Source organism: Megalops cyprinoides, chromosome 6 (assembly GCF_013368585.1).
Source record: "Megalops cyprinoides isolate fMegCyp1 chromosome 6, fMegCyp1.pri, whole genome shotgun sequence".
Taxonomy (NCBI): domain Eukaryota; kingdom Metazoa; phylum Chordata; class Actinopteri; order Elopiformes; family Megalopidae; genus Megalops; species Megalops cyprinoides.
The window spans coordinates 36,738,860-36,754,463 of NC_050588.1; the positions used below are offsets into that span (position 1 = coordinate 36,738,860).

A 15,604-nucleotide genomic window follows, 5' to 3' on the forward strand; every position below is an offset into this window, starting at 1 on the left:
AGAGGCACTATGACAATTTGTCAAATGTTATATTACATTTCTGCTAAGCCGGATGCCCTTGATGATAAAATGTAAATCTCAAGGACCTTGCGAGTTGAATCTTTTCAAAATAAATAAATAATTCATATGACTCTATTCAGAATGTGATTGCATGAATACAAAGAATCAAAACTGAATGTTCAATGTAGATTTCTTTTGCCCTGCTTTAAAAATAAAACCAGTTTGCTTTTAATCAATCATCTGACTGGCTTGCAAAAGCATAGGCTATGGTCAGCACCTCCCCTCTCTCCTCTCTCTCCTCTCTCTCTCTCTCTCTCTCTCTCTCATCTGTGCGGCATGTTTGTGACTAGCCTAGTCTTCATGTTACTGCTACAGCTACATATGTGTGCTACATCTGTGTACACAGTCATCTTTTACACAATATGATCAACATACATTTCACAGTAGGAGTTTTCATAGAGATTTTAACCTTTGAAAATAGAATTTTATCACATTATGTAATAAATCCATATATGGAATTACTAAAACAGTAGCTAGCATAGCTTTTTTAACATATGATCCATTCACGTGTCATTTGTTTTTTTTTTCTTCTTTAAAAAAAAATCATTGTTTTTTTTGTAAGTGAGCAAGAGGTAACCTCTGCATAGCACCCACGGGCTGTTTCACAGGACACTGGAATATGCTTCACACTTTACAGCCTAAAAATATTGACAGCTGCACTTCTTATATATTATGTACTCATATCAGTAATTCATAGAACATTCTATTAATTGTGAGTCAAATTATTCCCATCAGAAGCTGTGTGTGTTTTTTTTGTCAAAGAGTAAACAGACTAGATGAAACCTGTTTAAAAGTACCTTAGAAATCAGAAATGTGATAATAACACTACCAAAAATAGCTAAAAATGAGCATCTGTATACATGCTCACAGGTTGCTGTAATTTAAAATCATCTCAATTTATGCATTGCAAATTTCACCGGGAAGAATGCTTGCAGCATAGCCAGCTGTTTGCTTATACAACTAACTAGTTAAAGAAAAATCTTTTTTTTTTCCTTTTCTGTCCAACAACTCTACCTCACTTGTTTGTTTTAAAGAACCAAAGACTCTGAATTCCACAGGGATTTACAAAGTGCATAATACTCACATCCATTAGGTTGGCCCTAAATATGGATCATAACATACACTGATAAAGAGCATGGTATCTCTGAGGTACTCAAATGCAATATCTTTTTACAAAAGACAACCAATGCTCACAAAAAAGGTTCTCCATCCAAACACTGGCATTTTGTTGTGGTTACCTGAGGGATGCCAGGTCAGTATAAAACGTATCTTCAAAACACTCTTCACGGTAACAAGCAGTATTTCATTTTCCAATTAGCTGTCTTAAAATTTATAGTTGAGAGATCTGCCTGCACCAATCCACCAATCTAACCAGAGCCTGAGAAAAAGAATGAACAAAAAATAAAAACAAAAAATCTAACAAGGCCAAAGAATGAAAAAAATCTTTAAAAGGCTGTGTAAATTGTGTAAAGGCCCAAGTATATCATGTATATCTATCTACCTATATATAGGCAGGCAAAAACCGGTAATTACCAGATTATATATATATATATATATATATATATAATAAAAAATATATATAATATATATATATCGCCTTGTTAGACATATAAGATACATTTTGATCCCAGCTGTTTCAGTTATTATCATCTATCCAGAGGTGAGTGGGGTTTTTGTCCATTATACCATATCAATGGTGTTTTCTGCAGATATAAAACCTTAGAGGTGAGCAGGCAGCAGTGCAGGGGGTCTTATTTGAATGACTTCTCGCAAAGAGGGTTCAAAATTCACTTCAGCACAGCTTGCATCCAACAGTAGTTGACTACAGGATTATGTATCCTGCAAAACCGAATGATTTATTTACCGCCTAGCAATGTCAACTAAACTCGATGGGGATGAAATATTCATATGAAACTTAAAAAAAATACAAATAAAACACATACACACACAAACAAAGCTTCAGTGTTAAAACCCCTCTCTCGGACCAAATTGAGGCAGACAACCAACTGCTTCAAAGCTTAGAGGATTGGGAGAATCAAGTAACTTTCACTGTCTCACAAACACTGTTTCTAAGTGCAGATGGGCAAGTTTAAAATGTCTTAAGCCTCTGATGGAAAACAAGCTTCAATTTCACCCACTCACTGGCCTTTCTCTGAAATGTCACATTCCAACTGATTCCATTTGAGTCTAAAAAGACCATAAAACTCCACTTCTATCCCTCTACATCTCTCTGCTCCATATGCCTTTGTTCACCCAAGATTGTATGTATCTGTGTGTGTGTGTGTGTGTGTGTGTGTGTGTGTTGGGGGAGGAGCTGCATAAATCTGCATACATCTCTCAATATAAGCATGTTACTGTACATATGTGTTCTTAGTTTTGCTCATACAAGCGCATGCGATATACTGGAATGATTGATTTGTCTTGTGATTTGTCATATGTATTCGATCTTTGTTTGATCTTTGCTTGCACCCTGACTTCCTATTTCCTTGATTTTGAAGTTGTGAAGGCATTCACAGAAATAATGAGCAATGACTTTACTAAATACCAAATAAGAGAACACTTAAGTGAGATCACCACCTTACAACTTCATGACATGCAACCCAAGCAAAAACAGATGGGCCTCAAATTTAAATTAAAAAAAATCTTGTCATCTCTTTTTTTTCCCTAACAAAAAATCCTCAGGGAATCCAAATTGCACAACAGCAATCCAATAATCCATTTTATTTGTAGGTTTCTGTTGTCTTTGGGATTTAACTTTATAACCGACAAATTGGAAAACAAATTATATACATCACATTGTTCTTCCCCCGTCTCCTCATTAAAGCCATGGTAAGGGGGTACACTGTGATGTGCAGTAATTGAACCACAATAGTGCATCCGCAAGACTCATTGGAAAAATAATGCATGGCTGCATTATAATAAATTGAAGCTCCCTATGCATTAGACCAGACGTCCACATCTACATTACATTACATGCTATGACACTAGTTTCAATACACCAAAGTGCCATACTGTGCTGAAAACAACCCATTAGATAACTTTGATAAATATGGATCTAAATATACATATTTATAAACATCCATGAATGGTGTATAAATGGGCAGATATCTAATAAATATTGATATCAGGTCATTCTCAAATCCTTGATGGAGGAAAATATAAGGGATATTCAAAGCATACGCACATTGATAACTGACCTTTTAAGTTCCCCTAACGTATGGTTGTATGACCGCCACCAATGAAACATGAAGGCACTTTTCAATTTGTGCGACCCATCATATCATTTTGACCTTATTGCAAGATTCAGTCCATGTGGCACGCAGTGCATCCAGGTACTCCACATGAAGCAAAGCTCTCTGCAGATCCGAAAGGAACAACAACAGAAATGGGAGCTTAAGCAAACCGGTGCTCTCTACTGCCACCTGGAGGGTTCAGCCTGCACGCCTCTGCCCATTCGGTGCAAGTAGGAGAGAAGCAGCAGCAAAGCAGATGATGACAAATTTGTTTCCCGCTAATATGCGCTTATCTGCAGATCTGAGGGTCCTGACAGATTATGATTTATGCTTACACCCCAGCCTGGAAACAAAGTCAGACCCAGTTATCTGTGATTTCCACACTGCACGCCTTCAAGAGGGAGTTTATCTAACAGGACTTTGGGTGCTTCATCCGTTTTCATTTGCCTGACATTCCCCACCAACGGCATTACCCCTCATAAATTATCCCGTGGACCAACACTTCACGTCCCATGTTGACTTTGAAGGTGGGGGGGGGGGGGGGGGGTGAGGTGGCTAAGGAGTTACTGGTCCACCAGACGCCATCTTAATTTTCTTGCCTCAGACGGCAGTCAGTGATTCTAAATATCAAAAAAAACGGTGGTCATGCTGTCGGGGTGTGTGCTTCTCACAGCGTGGCGCTTTCACAAATCATTATACATTACAGGGGCATGGTGCTACTCAGAGCTGTTTTTTAACACCTTGAGGCCTTGCACTGCATTTTTTCTGACACGGAAACAGGGCTCAGGAAATGTTCCTTTAGGGGCCGAATCCAACAGGAGCACTGAGTATTTTTTTTGGCACCCCTAACTTACAGTTCGCATTATTACCCTGTATTACCATGTACCTTGTATTCTTGGCCAGGACATGTTGTCACTCAATGTATACTGGCCTGCAAGACCACACCTTTCTTCTGAGAGCACGGTGGCCGATAGAGTTTCTCAATTTTTTTTTTTTTTTTAAAGGGTCAAAATGTAGCAGTTTTCAAAAGTGTCTTACTTTAGGTATCGGGAAGATAAGTAACACAGCAGAAGCAACAGAGACTATGGGTGTTTGTTCATGCCTACAAGCCATGTGAATTAGTGCATTTGTACATTATTTGAACGTTTTATTGATTTGTATACATGAAATGGCTGATTTAAAATTTGTGCCACAGTGGCCCCCACAGGAAGTGGGTGAAGCACCTGGTCACTGATGGAGCGGAGCCTGTGACATATTGTGGTCCCTGGTTTGAAACAGTTATTTAGTGGTTATGACCACTAGCTAGCTAGCAATGTGGTCCAACATACTTTCCAACTGTGTCAGTTTTCATGGTACTGTGCACTGTCTGGAAGCCATTTTTACAGCAGTATTTATGAATACTTAGGCCCATGCACACTGAAGATCATATGTTTTGTGAGTATCCCACCTAGATAGCTAAATAAACTCAATTTCATTTATAGCCACATTATAGTCACTGAGACTGAACTGACACATACTGTAGCTTGTCCCTTTCAAACATGGCAGTGTAAAATGTAATGTATTCTAATAAATCAATAAATAAATTCAATAAATCAATTTTATATTTGCTAGCTAGCTAGTTATTGCATTTTCACATAAGATTAGCTGGCCGTATTCACAGAAGGCTAAATCCTAGGCATCCTTCCAAGCTATCGACAGCTAACTACACAAAATGTTACCACTACTTTTGGAAACTATGACTCTTGCAAATGAGAGGCAATTTCTGCAGACAGAAAACTGACTAAAGTGTCAAGTCAGAAATGTTGGAAATTAATGAGACACACCCTCCTTTCTAGCACAATAACCTCATTTTGGGTACACTCCACCCCAAAAATTAGTGAATGTGCATCTCCCACATAGGAACTTAAGCAGCCAATGTTAATGAATCTGCATATTGGAAACAGGGGTTTGCTCTTCCAAGAAGCACTGAAGTGGGGTTTATATGCACATATCTCAAGTTGGAATCAGGCGATTAATGCGCAGAACTGAAAACCAAAAGAATAGCAAAGAACAGAAGAACATTACCAGAATGAAAAGCCAATAAACAGTAAGTACAGTATATGTGTGCACACTTTTATACTCAATTCTTTTCTGTTAAAAGGCATTTGGGTACACTGTCTGCAAAAAACAAATACATATTTATAATATCAATTTTTGCTACTGACTTGGAAAATATCAAATTGGATATAACATTAGAAAATTACATGCAAGCAATACTTCTGGCTCGACATGTCAAGCATACACTGAACAGACAGCCTTCAGAGAAATGCTGGATATCTTCAAACAAGCACTTTTCCTGAGTTTTTCAGAGGCGCATTAAAGGATGCCCTTTAAATCACACAGGAGGCTTCACGTAAGCCAGATGACTATGCGTGTGTTTGTGGGATCTCAGGCATGTTTCTCAGAACGCTCTTAATACTCCAAACATCAAGCTTAATTAAGGCCATGAGCAGAGTTAGAATCCACACTTTCAGTGCTGTATCGCGCCAGAAATACTGGCATGTCGAAAAAGGTTCTCTGGGCTAACGGCGACAGGGCTATCTTGTTACTGACTCTCTATATCTCACTCATCTGCTCCATCTTTCCAAACAAGGTGACTGCATTATTTATTTAATGCTCTGTTACTATTTGCAAATTTGGGCAATCTAACACCAGCGTCCTCCACCTCTCCATCCACAACACGAGTCTATCGAAAGTCTATAGCCCTGATCACAGCTGATGAGAGAGAGAGGTCATATTCTGCATTGCAGAGTATAGCCTAGGTAGCTGGCTGTCAATATTCTCAGTGTAAAATGTCAGACTTCATTCAAGTGGTCAGTTTCATAAAGCAGCGTGAGCAGTGTGTTTCGGGGGTATTCACAACTGTTATCTCACTGTCTTTTTTTGGAAATACTCAGTTTCTGACTTTGCAAAATGTCATGTATTTATTGGTTTCTTACTTGAAATGTACAATATACCATACATTGTTTAAACAGCCTGGTGGTTTAAAAGCTAAATTTAAATAAATCTTCAATGACATCAAAAGTTGATGTTACACCGGTTTACAAGAGGTGAACAACTGATCACTTTTTCAATTGCCATAACACCTAGAATGACGGAACAACAAATTATATTGACAATTGCTCTAAATATCAATATAATAAATAATATTATAATATAATAAACTTGTTCAAATTATTTGTTCAAATAAGTTAAGTCTAAGTGGATTACCTTCATCTCTTTATTAGTCAAAACACACCTCCAAACACATTTCTCAGAAACATCTAGAGATGAAGATAAGACTGGCTGAGAGCTTTTCATAAACAGATATTCAAAATGAATCATCTAGAAGCTTACTTATAACCAAACCTAGCACATACTGCAGTGCTACAAGTCAAGAACTGAGAAGTACTGCAATGGGCAAATAATAAAAAAAACAAAAATAAATAAACATTCCATACAGCCATTCCTTTTACCCTTCCGTTTACTCTGGAAACCCCATTACTTGCAACAAGAATTAGCAGATGTGACAGCTTCACCAAACAACTTGCCATTGTGACTTGTACGCTCTCTCTCTCTCTCTCTCAGTCACTCTCTCTTAGCCACTGTATACCCTACGCATTTCACTCTTCCAGGAGGTCACGGGGTCACCTTCATTTGATCGGATGTCAGTTCAGATTAGAATCTGGGCTTTTGCGAGACGTCATATTTCATTACGCTTTTGACTCATTCCTGAGGTCGCGGGGTCACCCTGATTTGATTGGATGACAGAAATGATATAATTTGTGTTTAACCCTGGGCAATATGAGTTCTGAGTGGCGTACTAATGCATTTGCAAAGAGAGAGCTGCCCTGAGTGACTAATTTGAAATGGCACACTGCAGGGCTGCACAAACTAGCCATTCCACATCGTAGAGGGTTAGATGGGGATTTATCAAATAATAAATAAGACCTACAGTCTCTCTTCTCAGCATAATGACACTTTGATTTGACTTAAAGAGGATGTTCACCACGGCACAACTGCCCGCGCTAACAGGTCATTATTGCTGTACATTGAAGTGGAACAAAATACTGCACAAATTGTTTCAAAGGGCCAAAACCAAGGGAAAACGGGACAATATTAATGAAGAAACCTCTGGGCAAATTTCTCTTTTTTAATGAATTTGAAATTCAGCCTGAATGGAGGCAAATCTAAGCACAGCATAAATCAACCGATATTAAATAAACGTTTGTTTCCGTAAACTGTACTTAGAGCTGTTAAACAGCAGTGTATTCATTTCTCAATTTCTCACCCAGACAAAGTTGGCAGAACATGCTGTAAAGCAATGGGATCCTGTCGGCAGGGAGTGTGTGTGTGTGTGCATGTGCGTGTGTGTGTGTGTGTGTGTGTGTGTGTGTGTGTGTGTGTGTGTGTGTTTGTGTGTGTGTGTGCGTGTGTGTGTGTGTGTGTGTGTGTGTGTGTGTGTGTGTGTCTGTTAGCTAAGTTAATGCTCAAATAATTCTGTTCCTTATCTATTTGTATGGAGCCTCTCTGCCGCTAAATCTGCAAAGCCAGTTTTAGGACATCCTGCATCACGCTGTCTGGGACAGGACGGATCGTGAGCAGGGGAACTTGTGTTAGAAATACTCATTTATACAAAATGACACATACTACGCAATTACTGATGGGACCCTTTCCGCATTTCAGAGAAGGATTATAATTGGACTTATTGCCTGCCATTAGGTGACCTATATATGACTACACTATAGAATTCTTCAAACAGGCCACAGTCATGTTATTTGCTCAATCTTGTCAGATGCTTTTATATAGAGACGGCACTTATTTCCTCCCAGGGAGGAATCTTAGAACTTAATGCATTGGTGTGCTGTCAGCTCAGCTGGAGTTTTTTACAGCTCTCACAGATACATTACTTTCTACTTTGCAGGCAGTATAACAGCAAGCTGATGAACCAAGATTGCGATAGCCATCCTGTATGACTTTTTATCACTGTTTCATACTTCCTGATTTTCTGCACTCTTTACAGTTTCTTCACAGTTGGGGTTACAGAGAACTGAGTTTCAGATTTTTTTCAGAGGCAGGTGTTCTTGGAAAAGGCACTTGTCTCGCAGAAAAACGAAGGCTACAGATGATCTTTACCAATTTTAGCAATTGTTAAAATGACAATGAAAACGTTGACAGTGGAAACGCAGGCAGATTTGCACAAACAGACATTATGCTGCAATTCTTTGGATCCTCCTGTCACTAGTAAATAACTACACTTTCAGTGCTGGACTGAGAGGGACAATCGCCGACATGTACTGTTTGGTATCAGCGCGTTCCTGTGAGTGTCCCCATTCTTACTGCGCACTCAATGCGCCTGTTTGTTGGAGCTTAACACAGATGGTGTGAACAGGCATAGACCATCTGGGATCTGGACCCCCGATTTCACTGTTTACATGTGACTGTCTATTCTGACAATAATGTGTTACTCTGACCACCGTCCAATGCCATGACATACTGTGCTTTTCCAAACCGACTGTTGTTGTGTGAGTCCCTTCAAAAATGAGATGGATGCATACATTGTAATGTGTGTTTACAATGGCAATTTGATAAATGCATGCATTGTATCTTGGCATATATAAATGTATTGACTATGTTCAGGCTTAAAATATTTCAGAATGCACCAAAAACACATGAAGTCTCCAGTGAACACTCCCCTTTCGTTATTAGTAGAATAAGAGGCACAGAAACGAACGACGTGGTTGACAGCTAAGCTCCTTGTGAAAATACTCAGCCTCACTCATTTTTTTGTGCAAACTTGTGTCGTCGAAGTGCTGAAAAAAGCAGGCTTCATAAATAAAAAAAACAGTTGAACAATAACAGAGCCCGTCTCATTGTGAGCGAGTTTTGTTATTGCCACAAACACGCATGGCCCTCTGCACTACCTCTGCTTTGTCAGCGATTAGCTATGGAAATATTTTGGCAGTCCACTCTTTGTTTTCGTTTAACAAAAGAGAGGGGGAGAGAGAGGGAGGGGGAGAGAGAAAGAGAGAGAGGGAGAGACGGAGGGAGAGAAATAGCATGGAATCTGTCTGCCATTCTTTCAGTGAAGGCACAGCCTAAACAGCAAGAGGAAGTTGTAAATCATGTCTATGACTTTGGTTTGTAATTTAAAACAGCGGGAAAAAAAAAAAGGAGTAAGAAAAAAAAAAAAACAAGAGACCCCAAACGACGGCAGTTTATAAACTGCTGCTTCGAGTCTTTAATCAGCGGAATGATCCAATGATTTCAGCCCCAATCAAAGCATTTCCTGTCAGTCACACTAGACTTAGCACAGAATCAGCCACAAGGAGCCTGTTTCTTGGCCTTCTGAAGAACAGAGAACACTAGGTGAGCGTGGAACGCTCCTTTCATTTAGGAAAAAAGAAAAACCTTAAACACGGCGAGAGAGACTAACTGTTCAGTGTTTTAAACAGAACGCTCTTTAATGGATATTAAAGTACTAAGTACTGTGTGCTTCTATCATGTTTCATTTTCAAAATGTGCGATACTAAGGCAAGCCACTGTGGAAAATATTCCGCTCTCTGACAGGAATCAATTATCAGCAGAGTCAGGAAACAAGGTCTGCTGGGCCCTTAATTAAAATAGGTACATTGGGAAAGGCTTTTACCTTTTAGCATGACTTTTCCTGCATCCAAAAATCTTCCTTACCTTAGTGAGAACCAATGTTCAGTCACAGGTTTTCTTTTTTCTTTTCTTTCAAGGTTTTTTTTTTTTGTCCCACACTTTACTATTCCTGTAATGTTTCAGGAAACGAGTATAGATGGGGACCCAAAGATACTTTATTAGAATTTTTTATTAGCCAGAGGATATGCATCATTAAAAGTCTAAAGTCAAACTCTTTGATAGGATTCAAGACATGACACACTTAACAACAGTATAGACAGGAATAACAGAAATTACATTGTCTCTCTAAAATCCCTTTTATTTTCCTCAAAAACAAACTTCTTAAAATTACAACATGTTAAACGGGATGCCAGATTTCAGACTTGTAAGTTATGCGTTAAAAAGCAGACAGAGACTGTCGGAGGCTAGCCTGCATGTCAGAGGCCAGCTTGCATGCCAGCAAGTATTCAATTGAACATGGCACCTTCACCAAAGTGTTCAGAAACTGAGAAGGTGTTTCATTTTTATTATGGAGCTCTGAAACAGCCCCTGCCAATAAGACAGGCTTTGCCTTCATACTGTAGTAGGGTCCCACTGCAGGGGCAGCAGTGTAGCACAGTGGTAAGGGGCAGGACTCATAACCAAAAGGTTGCCGGTTCAATTCCTCGCTGGGGCACTGCTGTTGTACCTTGGGTAAGGTACTTAATCTAGAACTGCCTCAATAAATATCAAGTTGTATAAATGGGTAACATCTAAAAAAAAAAAAAAAAAACTTTAACCTATGTAAGTCTCTCTGCTAGTTGCCAATAATATAATGTAATGTAATGAAGTAAGAACTCAGATATGTCCATCAGCAGGCTGGCCACACAGCACCATCCCCTGCATATTTAATCAGGGTTCACTTAGCAGAGAGAAGGCTGCAACAGCAACAATCAATAAAACTTGTTACTGTAATTGCAAAACTATAATCTCTGATCCTGCCTCTGCTGAAAATCCAAAGAGTTACTCCATTAGGGAATTATTTCACTTACTCGTATGGCACTGTATATTTTCCAAATGACACCGCTGAATTATCAATCACGTAAAAATGTATAAATCAACAAATTAGAAAAAAAAAAGTCCTACTGCTTTAATCATTAATATGTGTGGAAAATAAGTGTTAGATCTGTGATGACACTTTTGGATAAACAGAGACTGGATACATGTTTCTCGTCAGCACTGCTGTGTAAATCAGGGCACTGAGGATTCCCAGAATGCTTTGCTTGCAGGTCAGAACAGTTACGCAGGGTTAAGAGGACACAGCTCGTCGCGTGCTCCACGTATGCCTGAGGCTAAGCCTTTAAATGGTAGGTTTTCGAGTTCACCGGTGTTGGTCAACATGATGCACCAGGCAAGACCCGCGGTGGCAATCCTCAGGGGTTTCTGTTGCCATAGTGACCTCCAGCGACCCTCACAGGTCACGGGGCCCGTCCGGGTCAAGCTCAAGGCTGACCTCTCCACCCCGACAGACCCGACAGACAGCACTGAGGTCAATGTCAGGGGAGTCTGAGTGAATTCACAGCAAGACACTGGGGAATACCGGGCCTCCATTACATTGATTGAACAAGACTGTCTATAATTCACAGCACCTTTGACATAAAACCATGGCTATCACAAAAGAATACTATGTAACAATCAGATGCTGTCACAGAAAATGCTAACGCTACAGAAACCATTCAACTGCAAGCAGTCCTATTCTACAAAATATTGAATTTATTTTTTCATTGAAAAAAGTAGAAATAAAGTTATATGCTTACAGTGGGTCGTATAAGCCATCGGTATGTATCCACTTTGCTGGAATGCCATAATCCTGAACTTTTTTGTACATGGTAAATCTCTTGCACATATTACCACTAAGTAACTAAATAATTCATTTTATTAGTCAATAGCAGAAAGCAGGAAAAGCAGGACCACGTGCGACACACTAAGACCACAGCCTTCCACTCCGTATGTAAGCAGGGTTACGGTAACAGAAGCCTGAAAAAGGATAAGGCCAAATCGAACAATTTTGCAAACTGACCAACAGAAGCTTTCTATTTTTCCTCCCCCACAAAGTTCTGTCTGTGTGCTTCCCCTGAGCATAGCCGTCAGGACCGTTCGCAGCCAAATCAAAATGTTTGAACTGTACTGTGGCTGTGGCAATGGAGCCTGAACTTGGCCGGGGTGCAGAGGAGAGACGAAGGCAGCTGTCAAGTGAAGGAGACCAAAAGTAAACAGCAAAGTTTTTTCTCTCTTCCCCTCGGGGATAACTCTGTCCACAAGTGTAATTCTGTATTTAGGACCAGCACATCTGGTGCTGCCAGTAAGACTATGTCTTTCTTCTGGATTACTACAGCATGGTTGTGAGAAAAAAAAAAAAAAACACACAGCAGAGGAATTCCACCGTATGTCTGCGATCATTATTAGGTTTGTTACGTATATGCTTGGCAGACACCTCTACCCGGGGTTACTAATGCCTGGTGCACACTTCAGGGTTTAAGCCCTGATTTAGCTCTTTTAACTGTCTTTCCAAGTTTGCTATGAGTCTACCGCAGTGCTTAGTGAAATTCAGCAAGTGCGTGCTGAAATCGTACCTCAGCTTAACACCTTAGGCCATGTAGTGAGCCAGGTTCTGCAAGCGACAGCGACTGCTCTTTCAAGCACCTTAGCTGTGGGTAGAACTCAGTCTTATTTTTTAATTTTTTTTTTCGATTCCCGTTCAAGTGTTGGGTTTCACAAACAGTGTCACGTTCACTCACAATACACTCTCTTGTGAGTTTCAAGATTCGTAACACGTGTGCTAGGTTTCATGTTACTTAGAACTTAAAATTCATATTTTCCCATTTACACAGTTGGATATTTTTACAGAAGCAGTTTGCGTTAACTGCATTCCTAAAGGGTTGCAGTAGCAGTCTCTCACCAAGGTTTTGAACCCATAACCTTTCGGCTGCAAGCTTTGCTCCCTAACCACGAATGCACATTGTTTCCATCATAACATAACTGAATTGGGGGTGTTAAGCATGCTGGCACTGTAACACTCCTGTTTTGTTCTGTTTCAGTCTCCACCAGTGTGTGTTTGTGTTAAATTTTCTGTAAGATAAGTGACACAACACTGAAAGCTTGTAAGTCATTATACTCTCTGTTTTTCTAACTGCTGGCCTATGACCTACGCTTCTGTGTAGATCTACAAAAGACATGGTGTGGCACAGTTCTGAACTCTATTGTGACTGGCATAACGTGAATGTTGTGGAAAAAATTCTCAGAGGAAGTGAAAGAGAGCCAGGGCAAAAAGGCCTCGGAGCATACTGCGAAGATAACCAGAAACTGTCCTGACATTCCTGACTTTCTATTGGATCAACAGCAAGCTTTGAGTAGACAGGAAAGCCTTACATAAGATCTATCTGTACTTAGTGTGTGAACAGATCTTATGTAAAAGAGACCTTTCTGCAATGCAGTAATACATTTATATATTGGCGGTGATTAAAATTCCATTATTTTCTGTTATATTCATCACTGACTGTACAAGGCTGCTGTCAAAATGCATAGCAATAGGCTAGGCTGCTGCCACATAAGTGTGATTTAAGTGCACATTAGAGAGCAGTGTTCCAAAGAAATTGTTGCACGTATGGAAACTCTTATTAAATGGACTCTGCAATATAAGGTTGCTCTCCTTGCTATCTATAATATTCTATCACATAAATGGCAATGCCGTGTGGCTTCCGAGGTAGGCAGCCATGACGTCCAAGAACTACATTAACCGCCTCTAAAAAGACTACACTTCCCAAGATGGTGGGAAATTGAACTGTACGTATCAGTGCTGATGGAAGGTGGAGTCCGTAGTTAGTCTAAAAGAACTCTGGATTTACCCTCCCATCTCGTGTCACTGTGAGTACTGGCTTCAATTTGTGTGACTGTGCTGACCACAAAAAAGAAAAAAAAATCTGTAAAATGCACAACAAATGCTTATCCCATGTGACGGGAACTTGGTTAATTACTAATACGATGACTGAATGCATGACATAGGGGAAAACAGCTTTAAAAAAAGAAAAGGAAGAAAACATCTTTTGTACAATATATGTCAGATGTAATGTACAGTTCACATTACAAGCACAGTATCTGTGAATAATTAAGCAGGAATCATGCTATAATTGCCTTGTCTCTTGAAAATACATTAGTGTGTCGGTAATAAAATCAGCACAGCACTAAGTGTAAATACATTTATATGTGCTTAAGTTGTTCCAGGCCCGAGAGACGCCTCATTGCCTTCTCCTCGTTCTTCTCTCTTCTCTCTTTCCGAACAGCTTGGATAGCATCCCAGGCAAACTGTCTATGAATCATTAATTCGACTTATTATTAAGGGAAAGGAGTGTCGGAGATTTAGTTTATAAACGATCTTTGTTAAATCCTCAGTTTGCATCATTATTTAGCAGACTGTTTGCTGCCTGCTGTTTCAGGAATGCACAGACTACTGAAAAAAGCAGAGGGACAAAAACTCCTGCAGATTAGTGCTTTATTTACACAAGAGCAAAATTAAACATGCCTGTTTCTTTTACAGACTGTATTAATCAAAGAATTAATTTTTCAAGAAGTTGCATAAAGATGAGCAATACTGTACCGAGTAAAGAGTGTGTGCATACAAATAATACATCAGTATGGTGCATTTTTAATATTTCAATTTTTAAGTTGTTTTTTAACTATTAGAAAGTCATACGATATGTAAACAGACAATTATCCAAAGAACTGGGAAGAAAAAAAAGAATTTGAACACTGAAAGAATATGGTCTTATTGACAAAATATGTTAAATGGGTATATGTTAACATTTTGAACTGGAAAATAGTGGGAAGGGTGCGAGCAATTAGCCATGTTCGATTGTGGATTAGTTATACCTACTCAATATTTTATATATTTCATATTATATGCTCTATACTGCTAACTCTGAAATTGTAACTAAAGTTCAGTGACGGTTATTGTGATGTGACATGACAGCAGCTATCTATAATTTTTGGGGAGGACAGCTGAAAATGTACTAATTTACTGTTTTTCATACCAATTGCAGGATTTTTAGCCTTAGATTTCAATAGCCAACTGTGAAAGAGAGCCTTCACCTCCCCTAGAAACCAGGTTCATTGTTAGTTTGTGTCAGTTGTTTAATGCTAAATGTCCAAGGGCCCTTTGGTATATATATATAATTCAAGCCTACGAATAACAGATCTTATTTTACCAATTGCATCCAAAACCTGTTAATTGTCTGCATGCTTGTAATGTGTCTGGGAACCAGCTGATTGGTTAACGAGCCACACCTGCCTAATCAGAGGCTGATTAAATACAGGTGTGCGGCTGGAGAGCAAAAAGGCTCATTTTGTTTCTGTTGACTGTTTGAGCAGGCTGGGTTCTGTCTTGTCCGTTTGTTGGTTTTTAAAATAATTGTCTCTTTGGAAACTTTTCTGTTCCGATTGCTGTGTGAGAAGTGTTAGCTAGCTTCTCCACACCAACTATTCAGCGTCCTTTTGATATTTCAGATGTGATGTGGCAGCTCTTGTGCCTGCTGTTTTCTGGCTACTAGCAAATGTTAGCTAAAATGTTTCTCCTTAGGTAATGGTTTTATGGATTTTTAATGGAAATATTGTCC

General features: G+C 39.3%; 1 protein-coding gene across 5 annotated transcripts in view; it reads right to left on the reverse strand.

The window, feature by feature from the left end:
- Window positions 1-15,604, reverse strand: part of tox2 (TOX high mobility group box family member 2) — a 118,226-nt gene that overhangs the window by 41,036 nt on the left and 61,586 nt on the right. The gene's annotated exons all lie outside the window — the stretch shown is intronic.